General features: G+C 37.5%; 1 protein-coding gene across 11 annotated transcripts in view; it reads left to right on the top strand.

The window, feature by feature from the left end:
- TENM2 (teneurin transmembrane protein 2) overlaps positions 1-21,307 on the top strand; it is a 1,136,432-nt gene that overhangs the window by 492,692 nt on the left and 622,433 nt on the right. Inside the window, exon 2 of one of the 11 annotated variants that reach the window (XM_068697789.1) lies at positions 16,943-17,016. The exons of the other annotated variants lie outside the window; for them this stretch is intronic. The gene's annotated coding sequence lies outside the window, so the exon portion shown is untranslated. The remainder of the gene's footprint in view (positions 1-16,942; positions 17,017-21,307) is intronic. 11 annotated transcript variants of the gene reach the window in all.

Genomic DNA, 21,307 nt, shown 5'->3' with positions numbered 1-21,307 from the left:
ACTAGGGAAAGATTGGATTAAATAGTGATGAATGGAAATGCAATTTTTTTTTTGTTGTTTTTTCCTCCCTGTTCTTCTTAAATGGAAGATTTATAGTCCTTTTTTCATTTGCTGTACTTATGGCTGGAACAAAGTGAAGAACCCCTCAACTTTCTTCCTCTAGGCCAAGAGTGGGCTGTGACTGCCCCTGGTTTGTGAGAGTGAAGAGGTCTAAAAGCTCTCTATCCTTGGTTTGTTACTACTTCTGAGTCAGCTGAGTGTGCTGCAGCCAGTAGGCTCTGCGGCTGGGTTAATGAAAATACCTGTGATGGAGCACAAACGCTGTCTGTTCTGCCGCTTGTGAAGACTGGCGAGTCAGCGTAAGAATTGCACAAGGAATTGATCAGAATTGGAAAAAATTGAAGTGGGGTTAAGAAGTAGAAGACTTTTTTTTAAAGTTGTGAAATAATAAATATGTTCCTTTCTCCCCATGCTGACTTAATATTCTTGGATATTTTCTCACTGAAACTAAGTCAAATGACTCAGTAAGACCAGCAGTGGCTGAAGGGAGACATGCCTTCTAATATCTGTGTTCTTGGGGAAGGTGGGAGTGTTAGTAAAACTGTATTTAATGGTTAGCATAGGAAGATGGAAACGTTAGGAGGACTTGTGTGTCTGAACGTATGGACTTCTGATAACACGAGTTGTCATGGAAAAGGTTAAAAGTTCCTAGTATAAATGCTAGGGGGTTTTATTTCATTAGCTTTTTTTTTTTTTTCTCCTTACAATTCTATATTGAATTACAAGTGTCCAGATGACTTTAAACAAGGATGGTCATTCCTAATGTTACTTGCTGTCTTTTGCCATAGGATTGTTGGCATGTTCTATTAATCTTTCAGTCATTGTACTTCTGGCAGTGTGCTATTTGATTTGTATCCTGCCGTACGTTGGAAAGAATGGTGGAAGGAAAGACAATGCAAAGATATTAATAGAAGAACAAGTGAAAGAAGAATTTTTGGATCAAATGCTGCAGTAGCAAGCAGCATTTTCTTTTTATGTCATCCTGAGTCAAATACAAGATAGAAATACCTGGGATACTTCTTGTCTAATAAACTAAACCATGAAACCAGTGTGGATCTATTCATCCACTGCAAAGAATCCTCTCTGCTGGTTATTGTTATTATACTGGGAAAAGGAAGGAGAAAGAAAAGAGAAAATGCTTCTTTTTTTTTTTTCACTGCTGTCATCACTCATCCTAATGAGGACAAAAAAGGTTACCTCTACTAGGAGCATGATGCTTTCATGTACTCTGAAACCCACCTGCTCACTTCTTAATGAGAATGTAAGGTTTGGAGATACTGTGATCGTGTTAGGTTATTTCTGAAATACATTACACAAAAAATAACTGTCAGCTGCCTATTTGGTAACCACAAGTTCTTAAATCCAGACGTTTCCTGATATATTCTTGAAATAAATTTTGAAATCCTTTATTCTGACTGTTTTAGACTTTCCCAAGTGTCAAATAGACCAGCTGCGTCTGTCTTGGAGGCTTATAGGTTGCATTTGACATAAACATACTGCAGCAGATGCACTTATAATATGCAATCTATATGTATGTATACGTAAATATCCAGATCAGTACTGTGGTTTGAATGTACAGAAGATCTGAAAAAGCTTATGAGCTTTTAGAGACTGTTAGTAAGAGGAGGTGATTTTTCATAAGGTATTTTTGACATATCTGACCTGTAAATTTCACCTATTGTTCTGCTTCTGAGTTTGTGCTTGTATTGTGGAGTTGAAGTGTCATCACCACCCTGTGCTGGGTGTAAAGAGCCTGAACTTATTCAAGTGCAAAAGAGATGGTTTTATTTCGAAAGAGGGTTGTTTTGTGTTTTTTGTTTGTTTTCCCTTTGGAAATTATAGCTTAATGCATACCATATTTCATATACCACAAAAGATACGGCTTGTTTTTTTTCCTGTACCTATTTGTAACTTTGATTATTGTTAAGTATTTAAAACGGAAGTAGTGTATGTGTGAACTTCAGTGGTTACAACCTACTTGAAGCTGGTACAAACTACATGTTACCACCTCATTTATAGTCACTTGAAAAAAACAACTAATAGGAAACATCAGCTTTTAAGCTTGTCAGTGATCATAAACTTAGGCAGCTTTCTTAAGTCCCATTTGATATATTTAAGCACAGAATGTTTTGCTCCAATCTCTCCATTATTATTACCACTGTTCAGAACTGCACAGAGGGAGAAACAGATCCTATATTATCAGCTGCCAAATCATTTCAACACTTTTGAGGGGAAAAAAAGCAACTCTTTCACTTCCACATGCAATTTTACTAATGGTAAATTTGAGTAGAGACCAAGTGGTGTCTTTATGTCTCTAGGTCTTTTTGATTGTGTAGTTCAGGCTTGGTTTTAATACTGTTATTTTGTTTCATGTAATTGACTCTTTATATTCTAACCTTGTGGCTTTCAGTTAAATATGAATTAATGTTTGCTTTCTTAGTAACAGGTAGGTCTGGCTATCTGTAGGTGGTGTGGGATCTTTTTGTTTGTTTGCTTGGTTTCTTTTGGTCACTTAAATTGTGCATGTGTAGAAATCAGCTTGTCTGGTAGGCACAGGTTTACAGTAGTAATCAATTGCTTCCTCTAACACAATACAGTTAGACTTGATGGAAGAATTGATTAAGTTGATTTGTGCTGAATAGCTGTCCATTGTCAAAAATTCATTAGCAGTCATTGGCCTGCTAATAAAAGTAGCTCATAGAACAAAGTAATTTTGAGTTAGAGGAACAGATGTAGGCTCATTGGTGTCAAGGAGTTCACCATCAGGAGTTCAAACTGAGTAATGGTTAGCCAATGGAAATAGGAGAGTTATGACTCAAAATCCTTGAATTTCTTAACCCTTGCAAATACAAGTCTTTTGAGTGCCAAATTGACTTGCTAATGTATAGCACAGTTGGGGCATATCAGAGTCTAAAAGCTACACAAAGAGTGACAGGAGGAGTTAACTGGTCCTTAAAGTGATCAGATTAATGCTCAACGAGAGGGGCAACAAGGGGTTGCATGTGTGTGAGGTTGCTTTTTTTTCTTTTTTTCTTTCTTCCTGTTTTATTAGGATTTGGGAGGGGAATTCATGCTTTTTGTCTCTTTAATTCTCCAGAGGTCGTTAGGAAGCAGCCATGTATTTCACTGTAACTCTGAAAGTGGAGTATGTCTTTGTACTTACTGGTTGTTTTCATATTTTATTTCAAAGTAGGAAAAAAAGGAGTAGAAGGAAGAAGGATTACGTGATGAGAGTTGAGTTTTACAGGGTTGGAAATCTGTCCTAATTACTGTTGCTGTTATTTTGACAGCCCTTTAGCATGATTCCCAATTCCTGACCTAATGTTTCTAGTACAAGAGCTCTTCCATCGTTGTGGTCCTTTGAGTCTTTTCGTAGCTGCCCAGTGCTTAGAGAGAAGTGTGTCCTCAGTGCTGGAGCTCCCACTGGCTTACTGCTCCATGGTACAACACCTTTGCTCTGACCTTAGGAAAATGAGTAAACAATGGCAATGCTTTAAGCTTTTGTTTTAGAGAGTATTAGTTTCCTACGATAAGATAGTTGTGCTGCTGGACTGTTGGTCTATGTAGATGAAGTTAAAAGGACAAGGCATAATGCCCATAAGTATATTTTTTTCCAGTCATTTAATTCTGTTTAAACCAGGACATCACTTTTGAATCACTGAATAAAGAAACAAATGAAGATTTTTAATATTATTACATTATATTCCCTCAGGTCATAATACAAAGATTAGTGTTACATAAAGGCTTTCATCATAAAGTTTCATATTCTGATGAAAAAGATTGTGTTAATGACATGAAACTACTGGAAGATACTGCTACACAATTAAATGATACAGAAATTCAACACTTTATCCTTCAACTTGTTTTCCTTACTATTGCATATTGTTAGTCCACTTTCACATAAATATTTCTTGTATCTGGTGGATAAGCTCAAATAAGATGTTGTTAATTGGACAAAAATGCTTGAATTTCTATAATGTAAGAATAACTCTATCCTCTTACCTGCCTTTTAACTGTGATTTAGCTGAGTGTGAAGCATAGTCAGTTCCATTAATCAGCATCAAATCAAATCTGTTGCTTTATATTAAAATTAAAGTGCAAAAATAAATAAAATTTAAGCTTGCCAAACTCCACACATGAATTTTCTTTCTCTTGTAAGCACTGATAATGTCACTGACACCTGTAGCATCACCGGTAGAATTGAAACAGTATTTCTTGTGGTGATTTAAGTGACAATGATAATCTCTCTTGCTAGAGAGATGGAATGCTCTAAGCATTGGTTTCTGCATGAAAATAAAGAGAATGTTTCAAATATATCGTGTGAAAATACACAGGTCTTGCTTTAATTTTGTCTGTAAGGATTTAGAATAGAAATGCTTTTGATGATGTATATGGATGAATTCTTATATGCTTGTTTTTGTATGAACTAGTTAAGTATTTTAGGACTTTACAATTATTTCCTCTTTTAAAATTGAATTGAGTGGTAATGCCAAAGCTCTGGTGTCATGCAGCTTAATGTATTCAGCTACCAGTCCTTAATGATCACGAGGATGTGCTGTTTGTGCTCATGATTTTAGGAGCTAATATTTATGTTTACTTAGATTTGGATGTTGTGTACTGCATGAAGAAAACATAGTGGAATGAATTTCTTTTGTGTCATGTAGCACTTTTTTCATGTTGGATGTTGGGAAGGAAAGCCAGTTTTTGGTCATTCTTCGATGCGCAAGATTACTGCATAGTCCAGCTTCACTCAGCCCAGTTCACGAGACTCTTATTGAGAGAAATGGTGTGCAAGTCTCAGTCTTGCTTTCCTGTTAGAGGAGTTACATTACACTGTTTGTGGTATATTGCATTTCATTATAATTGCTGGGGGATCCATCGTGAAACAACAGATGCGGAGGTTCTCTGTGAAAGGAAGGGAGTAGCCTAACTCTACTTCAGTGTTGGTGATATATCCAAATGGTCAAAAGTCCTCTGTGTGCATGGTCGTGGACAAAAGTCTAAACTGGAGTTGAAGAACTCAAAGAAGAAACCAAGTGTCCACCCAGAGCTAGGAAATAGGAGAAACTAAGTTCAAGGGTATGGGTCACATGCTTGCAGTCTAACTTCTTCACACCTTATTGCTATGTCCTTTTTTTAAATACACTGAATGGCTCCTCAGATGTTGTCATCAACTCATCAGGGCTGTCCTTAATTTAGGAAAACGCTTGCTGCAGATTTTGCTCATGAAACTAACGTGACCAGATGCTGGGACCCTACTTGTTCCACTGTTGGTGATGTGTTTGAGACTTGTTATGGTGAAATGTCCTGAAGAGAGAACCTCAAAAAGCTAAAATGAGCTCTGATAAATAGGTTGAACTGACAGTTTCTCAAGCATAATTACAAATTAGTTAGTGTTGTAAGAAAGATGATTAAAACTTCTGTCAGAAAAAAGAACTGAAGTTTTCTTCGGTTAGTAAAATGAAAAGGTTATGCGCCCTAGAGTAGTAAAGAGAGAAATGGCATCTCATGAAGAAAGACCAAGTTATTTTGGGATATTTAGGCTATAAACCAACGATAGAGACTGACATAGTGATAAAGTCTTTTTGTACTTTCTTAAAATGGAAATTATTAGAAATGCCATTATTAGAAAATTACAAAATGAACCAATAAGTATGTAGTAAGATGCATTTGCTAAAAACGCTGTAGACTGTTAAGTAGATAAATGTTCAGGATGGTTGTAGATAGTTGAGAAAAAGATTCTTTCTCAGCACAGAGATGTGACAAATGACTTTATGGTTTCCTCCTCTCCACTGAACTGATACATTTACAGTTTCTCTCTCTCTGAATGTCTGTGCAAATATATATTTTAAATTTTATTTTATTTTATTTTATTTTTCTGGCAGAGAATATACAATGCTTTATCCATGCTTGTGTCCCTATGTGGTCATCTACATGTCTTTTTTGCAGTTGCTCAGTGTTTCATTTCTGGGCAGACATATTATTGATTTATTATATAAAACAGAGCACTTACTTTAAGATGATGTTTTTGTGAAAATTGTCTGTCCTTCAGCCTACTTTATCAACACAGTGCAAATTAATTTTACATTTTTAAAAAGGCCATTTGTTGGCTCAGAATAAACGTGTCAAGAGCATAGCTGCTGACAAGAATTCTTGGAAAAAAAATGAATCAGGTCTTGATGTTTTCCACCTAGCTAGAGAAAGCATCTGTCCATTTCATGCCACCAGTCTCCCCGTCTTCCTCTCCTGCCCCTACTATAAAGACTAACAGGATGGAAGTTGTGTATAACAGATGGACCAGTTTCTAATTTTTCCAGTTTTACCAGTTCAGGTAGGCAGCTTAATGTGTGGGGAAATGTTAAATAGGGGGAATTATGGGGACACTGGAGAAATTCATATAATAAGACTTTTTGATGCAAGGAAGTAGAAACCCATCACCTGCCAGGCATAGCAGCATGAAACTCCTTGAGGGTTAGTTCCCGCTATTTCTTTGAGGAGGAAGCTTTTTCTGTGTTCAGAAGCAGCTAATACTTGATGTAGATAATGTGAAGTTAGTACTAGTGCCTCAAAATTACAGACACTGATGAGGTTATTTCCAGCATTCCTGGTCCCAGGGACATGTCCCAGGGACACATACCTAGCCATCTGCTGTAGAAGAAAAAGGACACATTTGAAGATGAGTTGGGGCTGGAAATCGTTTGTGATTTGTATTATTCTAAATGGTGGACTTGTGTAAGAGAATAGGCAAATCTTTATTTTTCTCAGTTTCTTCCTTTTGGCAGTCTCAATAATACTTCTCTGCATGATTTTATGCTTTTCAATTGTACTGTGCTGCTGTCTGTTTCATTAATAAAGAAATTAATATTATCCTTGGTACAAAGAGAGCTGTAGTCTTTTATATGGGTCATAAATCCTGTTGCAGTTTCTGGAATTCAAACCAAGTTGACAGATCAAAGCACTTAAATTCTGCCAAGGTGCTTCTCACCTCCTTCACTTTATGACTTTTTTTTTTTTTTTTCAAAGGCTTTTGTCAAGTATCACACTAGACTATGTGTATATTCTTTCACTAAGATATTGGCAGTGATTTGCATTAGTCCAATGTTTGCATATTTGTAAACACAATTTAAACGTATTTGTATTTAAATCTTGGTGATAATAAATTTGTTTTCTTTTAAACTGAGAGCTTTGTATTTTTATAGCTTTGAAAATTTTTCAGTCTTCAAGTAAAAGCAATTTTTAAATAAAGTGTAATGTTAACATCTAAAAAAAGGCATAAATTGGTTATGCATCTTATTTATGAATGTAAAGGTTCAATTGTGCACAGTTGTTTGTTGGCCTAATTTCTACACACTGAGTTTTTATTTAAATTTTGTTGACAAGTCACCTGTAGTAAAACAAAGTTCAGGTGTTAATTGTATATGATTTACTTATTCTTTTTGCTCTTATTATTTCAGTAAAATATTTGAGTACTAAATTCTAGTGTTGAATGAATAAATGAATAATGACCATGCTGCAGAAATGCTTCAAGCCTATAAATGGTGTTATGTTAGCTGAAGTTAATTTTTGGATTTCTGTATTTTCCACTTTTTTTCCTTTCAGTCAAGAGGTTACTAAGATGACATTTTAATAAAAGTATTACTACTAATTATTTTTCTCATGTAATATTTTTGAGACAAGCATGGCAAAGTTAATTCTTACGCATTTTCCACATAGATGCTAAATACAGAGAAGTAGTGGGACAAGCTTTCCAGAGCTCAGGCATTGTGCATTGCCGAGCTGAGGCGCGGCAGTATGGATTGCCAGTGCTCACAGCCTGCTTAGACTTTCAGGAGTGCTCCTGCCATGAGTAAGCTGGGCTTTACAAATGCCAAATACTGCCTGGTGGCTCTCAGACCAGCTGCCCTTGCTTCATATGAGCGTGTAGGATTCCCAGCCGTGTTGTGTGACGAGGCTTTCACAGTGGGAAGGCGGCTTCGGCCTTGTGCCTCCGTCCTCGTGTGGCCCCCGGGCACTGAGGTGCCGGGCAGCTGAGTGCCACCCGGGCTCCGGCCCTCAGACACAACTTCTGGGAGGGATCCCTGTAACAAAAACAGGATACACGTGCAGTTATGTTTAAGGAAGAAAAATGGGTTTAGTAATGATAGTTAAACAAATGGAGCTATAACTCATTCCGTGTGTTTTTATCTCACAGTTCGTATATTTTACGTGGTGACATACTGCAGGTCACACTTAGCTGAATATATTTTTCAGTGAGCTGGTTTGACAAGTAAAGAGACTTGCAATCTAACAGTCTCAGCAGAGACATGCTGTTACACTGAGAATATGATGGAAATAAAACTGTTTGGGATTTGTAGGGTTTCTCCAGTCTGCATTCCTTGTTTCCCCTCCCTCTGTCCTTCTCCATTCTGACTTCTTTGAAAGATCCCCCGAGGACTTGCGGCCTCTTTCTATTAGCCTCATCTCCTAGGGCCTAGCTTCAGCATATGAAAGACAGGAAATACTTTATTGCTGCTTTATTTTACACCTTATTCAGCTTTTAATGTAGGTTTCAAACAAACCCTTTCTTTGCTCAAGCTGCATTTTAACAGTGTATACAACTTTATATAAATAAAAACATAGTTGCCTTAGCCCAGCCCAGTAAGCCCTGAAAATGTAAGTTCCCATTTTCTGTTTCAGTTTGCTTTCTTCAATCAACATAAATAATACCATATTGTGTTCGGTAGCATCGCAGATTCACTGGCACTGTTTAGTTTCCTTTGTGAGATGAGTAGGAATAAACACACTAGAAATGCGAACTACTGGAAATCAAGTTGGTATCAACTAGTAGAAAGCATTTAATGTCAGTTTTCATGTGTTCATCTGTATAACCTTGTGGATGGCTATTGTACAAATGTAGTAAATGTAGTAAGCTATAGTAAATGTTTCTGAACATTTTCTTAACTACTATTTTTCTTAGATAAACTATTTTTTTCTTAGCTATGTCATAACTTCAAGGGAAGGATAGACCTTGATAACTTTCTTTGTGCACACTTTTTCAACTGTTAGCTTAATATACTGCAAGCAGTGGGTTTTGTGCCTCAATGCTGGTGTTTTACCATCTGCTGTAAGCTGTGGTGACTGTTTTCTGGGACTACTTGTGAAAGCAGCATTTGAGAGGGTTGGTGTGTCCGTGTTCCCGCCTCACTCCATGCTGCTGCTGCCCATTTGCAAAACTGAAGTTGTAATTTGTCAGTCTAACAACACTCCCAAAAATAATATACTAATTGATTATTAACATCATAATGCCAAATATGCATGGAGCTTAATTCTCACCACTGAAACAAAATGTGTCTCTCGGGTAGTATTTAAGAGAAAAGTATATTTGCACTGTTTTTCCCACATTCAGGTATCTTTCTAGATTAGTTTAGCTAGTGCTTTCAGACCAAAGAATGGGATTTTGATTATTGTTTCTACAGTTAGTGCAAAGTATTTGTGTCATAATGAACATTTTTTACTTCTTGATTTTAAATGGTGTTTTCTAGTTCAAATAAAAAAGGGATGATGTGGTCTCCAAATGAAAATGTCACTGGCAGTTAAGAGCAAAACTCCAAGTTAATATAAATTTTCAGTTTTTAATTTTTTTCAAAAACAAAAAACCCAAACCACATTTATTCAATTAAGGTTAGATTCAAGAATAATCCTCCCTCCATGATTCAGACACTGACTTGCTACACCCCAGCCTTCATCACCCCCTAAAGCACCACCCAGGAAAGCGTTTTTCTTACAGCCCTACTCAAGCAGCATTCACTACTTGGCATGCCTCTGACAGCCCAGCAAGTGGGTTGGTTTCTGAGCTGTTGCTGGGTGTTCAGGTAGCTGTGGGTATCAAGAATACTGTTCGTTGTTCAGTGTTGCCAAGTTGATTTTTTCCTGGTTGCTTATTCTTCACTTTTGCATTACGGGCAGCAACTAATGGAGGGTGCTTTCCCAGCACAAGGCATTTCACTTTAGGGCAGGTGGTTAGCTGGAGGAGTAAGATGCTTGACTTTTAACTGTGTAGCTCTGGCTTTAGCGTAAACGGTTAGGATCTCAATACCTCATATCTGGGTCCTTGTCTGTTTCTCCAGAAGCCAAGGTGTTATTCATTACAAAATTTCCAGCTGTTGGCAGCTGAGAACAGTCCCCTCTCCCATTTGTCTTCTTCATTCAATGTCTTTTGATCAAGAGCATGAAGTTCGGAGTTCACTGCAAGCTCTTTCTTTCCCCTTTAGTAAGGGAGCTGGGTGTCTTTTGGGAAGGAGGATGGAGCTCAATCAAGTTTGTGAGACCTGGGATGAAATACTTTCTGGCTCTTAAAAGATTGAGATATTGAGATACCTGTCTTTTATTCTTAGTGTGATTTTGTATTTGCACAAATATGCTAAAGTTGGCAGAAAAAGACGTAAATGTAGATTAATTAATTATTCTGCACTTTAGGTTAATAGTATAAGATTATTGGCATCTATTAATCGGGTAGCAAAGAAGTAAGTATGATAAATGGGCATAAAACGATTGATAGATGTGTTTATCTGAAAGCTGTGGTAATGTGCTTTTTTTTTTCTTTCCAGAATTAAGTGTTTTTCCTGGTGACTTGAGATAAACAACTACTTTTTTGTGTGTTTGTAGATTAAGTATCATACTACTTCTATGTTTACACAATGTGCCAAATTCTGCTCTGACAGTTTATCATACTCTTCTGTGGTGCTGAATATTTTTCCTCTAACATTTAGTGTTGTTATGTGGGTTATGGTGTTACATTTTCCATTATAAATGATTGTGTAGAGGTTTCAGATAGTTAATACTGAAAAAGCAAGTTCTTGAATCTTCTCAAAAGTAGGTTTAATTCACACATGTATTTTACATGTTTTTGTCAAATTAATACCTATGCATTAATGACATTAAAAATAATTTTTATATTTGGATGTTTTATGTTCCTGGAGTTTCACTATGTATTGTTCTCTGCATTAACCTTGTTAAAAGCAGTGAAATTGTACTTAATAGTCTTCTTACTGCAGTGCATTATGTTAGGTAATTCATGCCTGTTTATTTTAGAGGAGTTGAACTACTAACTGTAGGTTGCTTTTCAGGCTGAAGTTGCTTGAGTACCTATGTGTATGGCAGTGTACCAGTGAACAGTCCTCAGCCTTGTAATTTCAGAATTCGTTGTCTTAATAGGATCAAATGGGTAATTACATACAGCTCAGTCTGCTGCCTTCACTCACGTTGAGCTGTAGTCTAGTCTAGGATTGATTATAGGGGAGGAAGGTGCAACACAGCATTAGGAGCGATAGCATGTTTGGGGCTCATTGTTTAAGAATTGAGCAGCACTGGGTAATGAAAAGTTGCTTGTAACTGTTAGAATCAATCAAATTAATCAAATATTGATAGCTTCACAGTAGTTTTAGTTTTCATACTTATTAATGTTTTCAAAGAGAGCTCTTTCTGTTGTGCTGTTTTCTTAAACATAAGTACTAACTGCAGGATCACTTCTGGCAGTGTTTTCTTACACTTAGCATGTCTAGTAGCCACAGGCAGCAGGCTAAGTGGGCTCACGTGGTTATGTTATGCATGTTATCTGTAGGATCGTGCCCGGTGCACCTCACCATTAAGTGCACAAAGTTGGAATCCACACAAAGGTCTTTTAATTTATTAACTATAAAACTCTGCAGAGTCAGGTGCTTGGTGTTCTTTTGCAAAGAAAGCACACCTCTGGCTTGAATCACCATGATTAAGCAAACTAGTGAATCTCTCTGTCTGACTACTTTTGACTTTTAGCTCGCCAAACTTTTCTCTACTGAATCGTGCATTACAGGGGATAATCATGGGGGTCTGGAATTGTCCTTTAGCTGATTTTCTCCTTGTTTTTTAGTTTTCATTCCTCATCTCCTTTGCTTCTGCTAGCTCAAGGCTACCAATCTGCACGATTTCGTCAAGGTTTCCTTGTTTTCTTTCAGTTTAAGCTACAGTTAGGTAGGTGGAATGTACTTGGGCCATGTTGCTGTAGCTTTGGCACATGCTTAAGCATTTGGGTGGTCAATACAGTATGCATAGGTAACATCTATGTCCTTTCTTTAAATTAACATGTTCCTTCTCTATATCAGTTTTTGACTTTAGCCTGATTGAATGTGTTTGCTTTTGTGGTTCTCTTCATTGGCACTGTAGTGCCAGTATGGACTGAAATACAGTGAGTAGAAATGAGTGCATGGAAAAGGCAGTACTTGTATACTGTCCAGCATCTGAAGCTCAGAAAAGCGAGGAACATTCAGATTCCTGCAGAATTTATTGCTGACTTATCAGTCTGTCTTCTGAAGACAGACTGAAGATGTTCAAGTCTTACAGTTGCCTCTCTACGGAGTTCATAAAGTTTGTTCATAAAGGAAGGGAGAACCCTTTTTGTCTACAGAGGCCATCAATTTGAAATATTTCTTTTCTACCTCTTAAAATCCCAAGACTTGTCTAAAAAAGTTGTGTCCTTAACTGTGTTTATGCATCAGCACTTGGAGCATTAACTGTTCTTAGCGTGTCTGTTCCAGTTCAGGAGACAGAAGTGGAGAGACTTGGAGAAACTACGGTTTGAATATCCAGACATTGGTCCTGGGAAGGATGCTGTGAATCTTTCAGAATACTGATTTCCACAGAAAAAAAAGCAATAGGGATGTAATTTTCAGTATGTGTAGCTTTACAGGAAATAAATCTTGTTGAGCAAGCTTAATTTCAGTATTTAAAGAAGTTCAAAGGTTTGATTGATAAAGGTGGTGATGTAGCTGTAACATCCCTTTTAGAAAGACAGTCCTTAGCATTGCATGACATTCCAGTTTGAAAAATAGCACTAGCTTGTATCAGTGAAGCACAAATTAAAAGAACTGGCCAGTTGACAAACCTAAAAAATAAGTCATAATAAGAGATTGCAGCTCCATAGGGCTCAACGCTGTGCTTGACACACCATTTAGTGGTTGTGTCATTGATCTGAAGTACATAGAACTGTGATAAAATTTGCAAATGACAAAGATTACCAAAGTGATAAATAAGGAGGACAGGGAGCCATACAGAATTATCTGTACTGATCCTGACTGTATTCTAAAATAATGTATTCTGATAAAGTCAGATACTAAGCTTTCTGACTAAGTAAAGAAATATTAAGTTTAGCCAATAGCAGGTGGGAGAATTGAGTAACTTCGGGACTCAGGAAACGAAGAAGTCAGCACTGCTTTTCTGTCAATATGAATAAGGGCCCAAACAATCTTCACCTCTGCAGACAGAGAAATAGTGAGCAATGTATTGATCTGTGCTTTAGGACCAAAGGAAGAAATGAATTATCCATCTCTCTGAACCTTTGCGTCAAGACGAGGAGTTCTGCCATAGTTCAATGTGAATTATTGGGCTCCAACCAGAAGTGCTCAGATGCAATGTAACAGCAGGTTGGTGATCAGGAGGTCAGGCAATATGCACAAGGATCGCTCCTTGAGCTTGAACTGCATTTCTAGAAAATATGAAGTCAACTCACAAAACTATTGGACAAACTTGTTTGAAAAGGCTGTTGTACTTCTTGCAGGAAATCACTTGTCCCTTTAAGGTTGAAGATGTATTTTTAGGTTTAACTAAAATGTGCTTCTTCCCACTTGCTAAATTTAGACAAATTAAATTGTCAATTTTTACTGGCACAGTATCATGCTAGTCTAGAATGCTAGGGATATTTTTTGCTTGTTTTCCTTTTAAGTTTGAGGCAAAATGTGTATACAAATTAAAGGCTTCCCAAAATGAGATTTTTTTTTAAATTTTATTTTTAAACTGCTTTTGTGAGTTGTGATGATAAGACATTTTGGCCTTAAAATGAAGTGTATTTTTGGCGTAGGGAGGGAACTTCTTTCAAGACGTGGAAAGTATATGGAATATTTACTTCAGAATGCTTTAAGAGCAGATTTAGTGTTGAAACCTGAACACCTGTTGTTAGGCTTATATTAATCATCTGTGAACTTGTAAGTAGGGTGACACAGTGCTGTGTTGTGGTGTTCATGTTTTGTTAAAGCAAAAAAAAAAAGAAAAAAAAAGCTGGTTCATGTTCACGGGGACTGAAATTCTGTCCTTCTGTTGTGGCAGCACTGGAAGCATGAAGGCTCCTTCCACTCTTTTCTAATGTTTTGTTGGCGGTGGAAGTGCTCTGCAGTCCCTACTGTTCAGTGTTGCATCTTTATCTTGCACTTTCTGTGCACCTCTGAGCTGTCAGTCCCCATATGGAGCACTGTCACCTCTTGGGATCCAGCAGTACCTCTTCAAGGACCAACAAGTCCCAGCCGTATCCACCTCAGCTGCAATCACTGTCTTGTAAATGTAGAACCACCTCCTGAAGGGCACAGACAGAGGATCTGTGTCCTTTCCCCTCTTTGACGGCTATTTTTGCAGGTGTCCTTCAGGTTTATGATCCCTCACGTTGCTCGGTAATCCTTAGTACTGGGGGGCATTCATGCACCCTAAGGAGAAGCTACCAACCTAAGTGCCCTTGCTTAGGGGCTATGGTTTCTCCTGTGGTCACTGAAATGTTTCAAGAATGATTCAGAGTTGGATGAAGTTTAAGGAAATATTTTGCAGTGACTTCAAGTGCCTTATGTCTTGTCCTATTTTTAAACTCCTAGTAGTTGTGTTACCATTATACGCAGTATGTAAAGTTTTCTATTAAAGTAGGGGTTATATTTTTAGATACAAAGATAAAATGCTCTCATCTCAGCCTTGAAATTTTTTGTAGTCGTTGAATAAAGCAAAATTAAAGGCTGTTGCATTCACCTTTTTGCATATTTGCTTTGTTGTTTTATTTTGAAGTGCAGCCTGGATTTTTGATTTCCAGCCCTGCCAAAATTTTACTTTCTTTTTAAAGTTCAATTGCAGTGTTCTTTCAATTCACCTTCCAAAAAAAGTTTAGTTTTATTTCAGTTCTTCAGAGAGTGTTTGTGTGTGGCAGTTTGTGGAGGGAGGGAGCAGCAGGGTGGGGAGAGATGTGCTCTATTTTTTATTTTTTTTTGAGTGTTAAATTTAGCCTTCAGTATAAGCAAATCTCCTGTAAATGTGATGAGTTGCACCACTGTGCAAAACAAAGCGGTGTCTGTGTATTGCAAGACTACTAGGAGAGCATGGGTGTCCTGCTGCCGAGATCCACAGGAGGAGTATTGCAGAGGTCGGTGCCTTTAAGTTATCTCCAGTAAGTAATACATGCTTTGTTTTCTACAGAATGCTTGGGTGCACAAAAAAGTATTGGAAACCGTAAAAGTAAGATAACAAATAGACAATGAGATTGGCATTATGTTCAGAGGAATAGCAAAAAATACATTCCCCCCAGGAAAACTGGAGTGGCATGGTGTGATATTGTGTAACACAGCCATGGAAAAGCTGAGCCAAGTAGGTATTTTCTGCTCTCACAGAATAAGGCTCTACAGAGCTTTTATATGGATTCAGGCTCAGGCAGATGATTCTGCTGACTCACTTGGTAGTCATATCATGTGAGGCCTGCTAATATTAACCTAGACATGTTAAAATACTTGAGTTTTTTCTTTAAGGTGGGGAAACACCAGAGCACCACATTCAGAATCAAGGTGTAGATGAATGGCTTATTTGGTGGGAGAGGCCAGGGGAATGCTCTTGACTCTTTTGTGTGAGCTGGGGCAAAAAGAGACAACATCTTGGAAAAAGGAAAGTGAGAAGGAAGTCATTGGGAATAAGGTTTTAATGTTATTCCAGTAAACAGCACTGAGTAAATAGTGCTTGGAGTGCTTGTGCCTAACATAGCATTGTGGAGTGGTTTGGAGTCTAGTCTGAGAGCAGACTGAGAAATTTTTGAAATTTACATCCAAACCTAGTGTTTGAAAGACAAGTACACCTGAACGTATGAAAATAAAACACGCAGTGTGAGTAATAGGAAGAAACTTTATTCTACATGTGGAGACCTGATGAAAGAAGCAAATGAGCTTGCACATAAGAGCTGTACAGCTGCAGCATGTGTGCCGAGCTGCAGTCCTAACCAGTGAACTGTCTCTTATTTCAGAGTTTACATAATGCTTGAAAGGCTTAGCACAATATTTCACTCATGACCACTTGAAAATCAGAAATAAAGCAGAAACAAACAAAACAGTGATTCACACCCAGTGCTGTTGTATTTACTGTTGCAGAAACATGTGGTTGAATGCGGAGCGGAACATAGCTCCGTGCTGGCACACAGCTGCTTTCGTGTTCCTCTGCTCCCACATCAAGGGGGTGGGGAAACTAACTTGAATCTTGGAATTAGTACCATTGAATTCAAGTCATAATGATTTTGAAAAGAATTAATAAATCATATGTTTTTCCACTGATTAAAGTCAAATAATGAATTAGTATCAGTGGGAAACAATATGTAGATGTTATTGATATAGTACTTTTTTTTTTTTTTTTTTGTAAACTAAAGACTTCCTAGCAGAAAAATAGGATTTCTGTGAAATACCATACGAGGTGGGCTGGTGCTTTGTAGCAGGCTGAGCTCTTGGCCAGATATGCTTATAATTGAACAGGTTTGGTCTCAGATGAATCTTGTCAGAAATGGAAAACACCATTTTAATGCAAATCATTGCAAGAATTAAGGGAAAAAAAGTGTAATTATTATCTTCAGTTTTGAAATAATTTTATGAAGACTATAGAAGACCCAGCCTCTGTGTGATTCCTTTCCAAACCAAGGGGTAACGGTGACCTGCCATCTCACCCCTGCTGCGCTTGTGCCCCCCTTAAACCCTTTGCAATGGCGTGAAGCCCTCGTGCTGACCGCGGGTGTTGGGCAGTTCCACCAATGCCAACTGTGCAGGGTCCCCTCATTCTCTGTGCACACCACTGCTTGTTCTCCTGTCTGCAGGAGGGCTGCCGCTGCTCTGCTGGGATTCAGGGCACACTGGACTGAGAGTGATGGCACGAGACCTACTATTGGAGGTAAGGGTTTTAAGGGCAGTGAGTTGCCAGCAAAAGCAAGTAACATTTGCAGTATTCAGAGACATACAATGTTATCTAACATTGCAACCTCCAGCCAAGCAGAAATGATAGAATCATATAAAAATAGGACTGGAGATGATTTTAAGAGGGACTCTGGTTCACTTCTTGCCTCAGGACAGGATACGTTCTCCTTAACATCATTCGTGTCAAATATTTGGCTATCCTATTTTTAACGGCCTTGAATAATCTATGAAGTCTCCATCCCACCTATCCAAGTGGTTTTCTGTTTTTATCATTTAAACCTATTTCCTAATCTCAACCTCAACTTTTGTGCAGTTGGATTTCTTACTTTTGCTGTTTCACAACCACCTGAATATGAATAGAACTCGTCCTTTCTGTCCTACTTGTGTGGTATATGCAGTTGAAGATGGGTTATCTTGTCCTGTCCCTTTCCACTACCATTTCAAGCCCTCTTGAGGCAAAATAATCTTGATTTTTCTCCACCTGGTTTCCTACAAGTCATGCTTGTTCTGATTTTCCTTGTGAACCTTGTATCCTTCTGGCCTTTGTCTGGCTTCCCACATTCTTGAAGTGCAATGCCACAGACTAGGTGCAGAACTGCAACTGAGTGAAGTTGAAAGCCTTATTTCATTCTGTTTTCTTGTTTATACAGCCCCATATAAATAAAAACATAACATATGAGAGAGCAAGGAACAGCATGGTATCATTGATTCACATGCAGCTTGTGATCTGCCACAGCCAACAGCATTTTTACTGCAGAATTGCTTGTTCCTCATCTGTCTGTGTGCAGTTGGGTATTTTTACATGAATGAAGATGCTTGCACTTGTTCTCACTGTACTGATTTTTTTATTTTATTTTTTTTCAGACATTTTGCCCATAGCTCAAACAAAATTTTAATTTGAATCCTGCCTGGTAACAACCTGCTTTCACATTTTTGTGTTTTATCGAAGTTTCAGTACTCTAAATACTCTAAATTTTAGTCTGTAGAATCACAGCGTAATTTAGTTTGGGGAGGGACCTTGGGAGGTCATTTGGTCCAAACCCCTGCTTCAGCTTCTTAATTAAGGTGTTTCATTGTACCAGATCCTGCACATCTCCCTATGGAACTCAACACAATACATACATGTATGTTGACTGTGAGACCCATATTGTATTCTGGAATGGAGTGTTCTGGAAATAGCTTTCTCCCTTTAGGCTTGCATTTGTAAGTAGACAGAGCTTCACTAGGTTGGTCAGCTTGTCACTTCTATTGCCAGATAGCAGGTCAAATTGTGAGATCCTGCTACTTGAATTCAGAATTAAACAAGCTTAAAGTAACCTGTGCAAGAAGTAAGTATTTTATAAATGTAGGTTATTAATTTGACTTTGCCTTAGAGTAATACCTGGTTGGTAGTTACATGTTCTTAGGGCATGCTCTTACTTTTTGAGACATAAAGCAATTTCAGCTGCATCAAGCACTAAGCTGGGAGAAGCCAGTTTGTTTCAGGGAAAATGAACAAACAAAAACACACACACACCCCAAAACAAACAATCAAACAAACAAAAATCTATTGGTAACAGTTATTGCTATACGTCCCTACTATTTGGTGAAATACATGCATATCCTTATTTGACCAAATGCCTATTAGTTGAGAGTTGCCTGATTTCTTCTGGATTCGGCCTTTGGCAGGTTAATCCATGCTCTTCAGGATGTGTGTGAAAGAAGGTAGGGAGAAGCAGAGCTGTGATTATGTGTGCTTCAGCTTGAGCTGTGAGTATGCAGCTTTCTTACTACTGGAATAATTATCCAAAATAGTTAATAATTCGAGAAGATACTTGGCTGTGTGTGCTGTGACTGACTGAGTCAGAGCCTAATCCAGGATTTGGTTCTGAGGCTGTAGGAGAGTGAGAGATGGATTTTGAAGGTGGCATTGGGCTAGATAACCAAACTCGTTTCCAATCAGGATTCTGGTTTATTTAACATAGACCAAGTGTTTTAGAGCTGTTTAATGGATTACACCAATGTTCATTGCTATATTATTTGTACAAAATGTGCTGTGTGCTAAGCATACAAATGGCTTTTAATGACAAGATCTATTTTTTTTTAAATTTAATTTTTTAATATAATATGATTCAGCTTTAGTATTCTCTAGTTTAATTAAAGGTTGAAAATCTGTATCAGAATACCAAATTGTAACATCATTCTACAATTCCATAATTTTGTGGCAGCTTAAAAAGCATCTTCAGGCATCTCTTGTGGGGGATTTGGATGAGCCTGGTGACCCTGTACTTACCCATGGTTAGATCTGCAGTGCTCCTGGTTTTCTCAGGCCAAATTCCCTGGTAACAGGGCTGTCTTAGTGTCCTATGTATGAGCTCAATGAACTTGTTGGAAAAGCTTTTAAGTACCTTAAAAAGTTTTGGGTTGGGTCCAAAAAGCACAGCCGTTAATCAGGTAAGTTTCTGTGTGTTCAGAACAAATGGATGTTTTGCTTTTCTGGAAACTTGGTAAATTCTAGTTTCTGGCAAGGTGATAAATGCTGCCTCTGAATAAGTATGATGTTACCAGGTGATTTTGCTGTGAAACAGGGACTTCAGGACCTTTATCAGTAATGCCTATGGGTGTAGCAGAGCTCATTACCAGAGGGTTGTGGGGCTGGGGATCAATGTGCAGAAAAAAAGAGGTTAAGTGCTGTAGTGCTAATAATTGTCTTTTTCAGCCTGTTTCTTTCCTCAAAAGACTGTTCTGAGAAACTTAGTTTTGTCGTGCATGCAGTGCTGTGTTCTAGCATGGTCTTTTCAGGAGATTTTTTTTCTGAAAAATTCAGTATTAGCAAAAGGAGGTCATCAGTCCTTGTAAATGAGAAATTTTGTAATGGATGAGTGTAAAAGAGCAGAACATATTTATTTATTTTATTAATGTTAGAGATAGCAGTGTTTATCATTCAGCCAACCAGAGAGCCTTTCCGCAGACATCATAGCAAAAAAGCCCTAATAGTATTTTTAAAGCAGATTAGAAATAATCTTTCTGCATAACCTTCCCGAGGTGACCTCCTGGTCTGTTACCCTTTTTTTTTTTTTTTTTTTCTGTGTGGGGGAGGGAAGGGAGGTGGAAAGGGGGAGTACTGCATCATCAGAGCAACGTTTTGCTGTTTAATATGGTGTATGTGGGCTGGCATTGTGTCTTTATCTATACTTCATCACCAGAGAGAAGACAGTACGGTACACTGTACAAAGTCTGCCTGCTTTGTGTAAAACACGTTTGGAGAGCAATGTCATTTGGATAATGATATGCACAATGACACTGCAGCAGGCAGAAAGCAAAAGAGAAAAATACAACACAGAGTCCTAAAAACTTCTTTTACTTTAATTTAATAAGAACCTCAATGTATAATTATTTAGTATGATTCCCTTGTTTACCAAGTAATTATAGCTTTTAAATCTGTTTGGGTTAGCATTTAGTTTCTCTCCATCCAAGGGGATCATAATATTGATGGAATATGTATTAGCCTGTTCTTGTGAGGAAAAGTAATTAAAAATATATCTTTATTATTCTCGGTATGATAGTAACCTATAATAAATTTTGAAATGAGCTGTTCAAACAAAATATCCGAGTAATGTGCTTCTCTTCCTTTGCATATAGAAAATGAAGTCAAACCTGCTTAATTTTACAAGGTTTTAATTAAATTAAGGGCTTCTAAAATGACATAAATTATGAAAGTGAAGCATGAGCAGTTTAGTTGGTATTGGAGGAAAAAAAAAAAAAAAAAAGACTTGACACCAAAATTTTAAACAGTAACATTAAAGTGGCCTTCAACAATGACTTGAGGATTAGAACTGTGGATATCAAGAATTAAAGGGTTTTAAAGGAATAATCTTTCTGTTTTGGTTATTACAAGCTAGTACTGATATATTTGACCTGAAGGAAAAGCTTTTGCCTTTAGCTGTGTACCATCTAATAGCTTTTATTGTTGTTTCCATTATAAAGCGAATGTCTGTAAATGAGTGCTTGAATGTTTGCTTTTCTTCGTATTTGGCTGTAATAACATTGGGAGATAAATACAGAAAAGTAATTATTATTCCAACTTAATAGAACAAGCCTGTTTTTAATGTACACACTTTATAGAATTCAGAAGATGAAGATTTATATCCTAAAATGCTGATTACCGTAAACTGTCTTTTGAGGCTTCAAGTACCATCTATGTAGACAAACCAGGAAGCTACATAATTGTGTTCCAACTTATGTTGTAAGTAGCTGAAAGGACAAGGTAGATTCATAGGTAGTCTTAT

Source organism: Anas acuta, chromosome 14 (assembly GCF_963932015.1).
Source record: "Anas acuta chromosome 14, bAnaAcu1.1, whole genome shotgun sequence".
Lineage (NCBI taxonomy): Eukaryota > Metazoa > Chordata > Aves > Anseriformes > Anatidae > Anas > Anas acuta.
The sequence above is the reverse complement of the archived record's forward strand: the minus strand, read 5'-3'. Positions and strand labels throughout refer to the sequence as shown.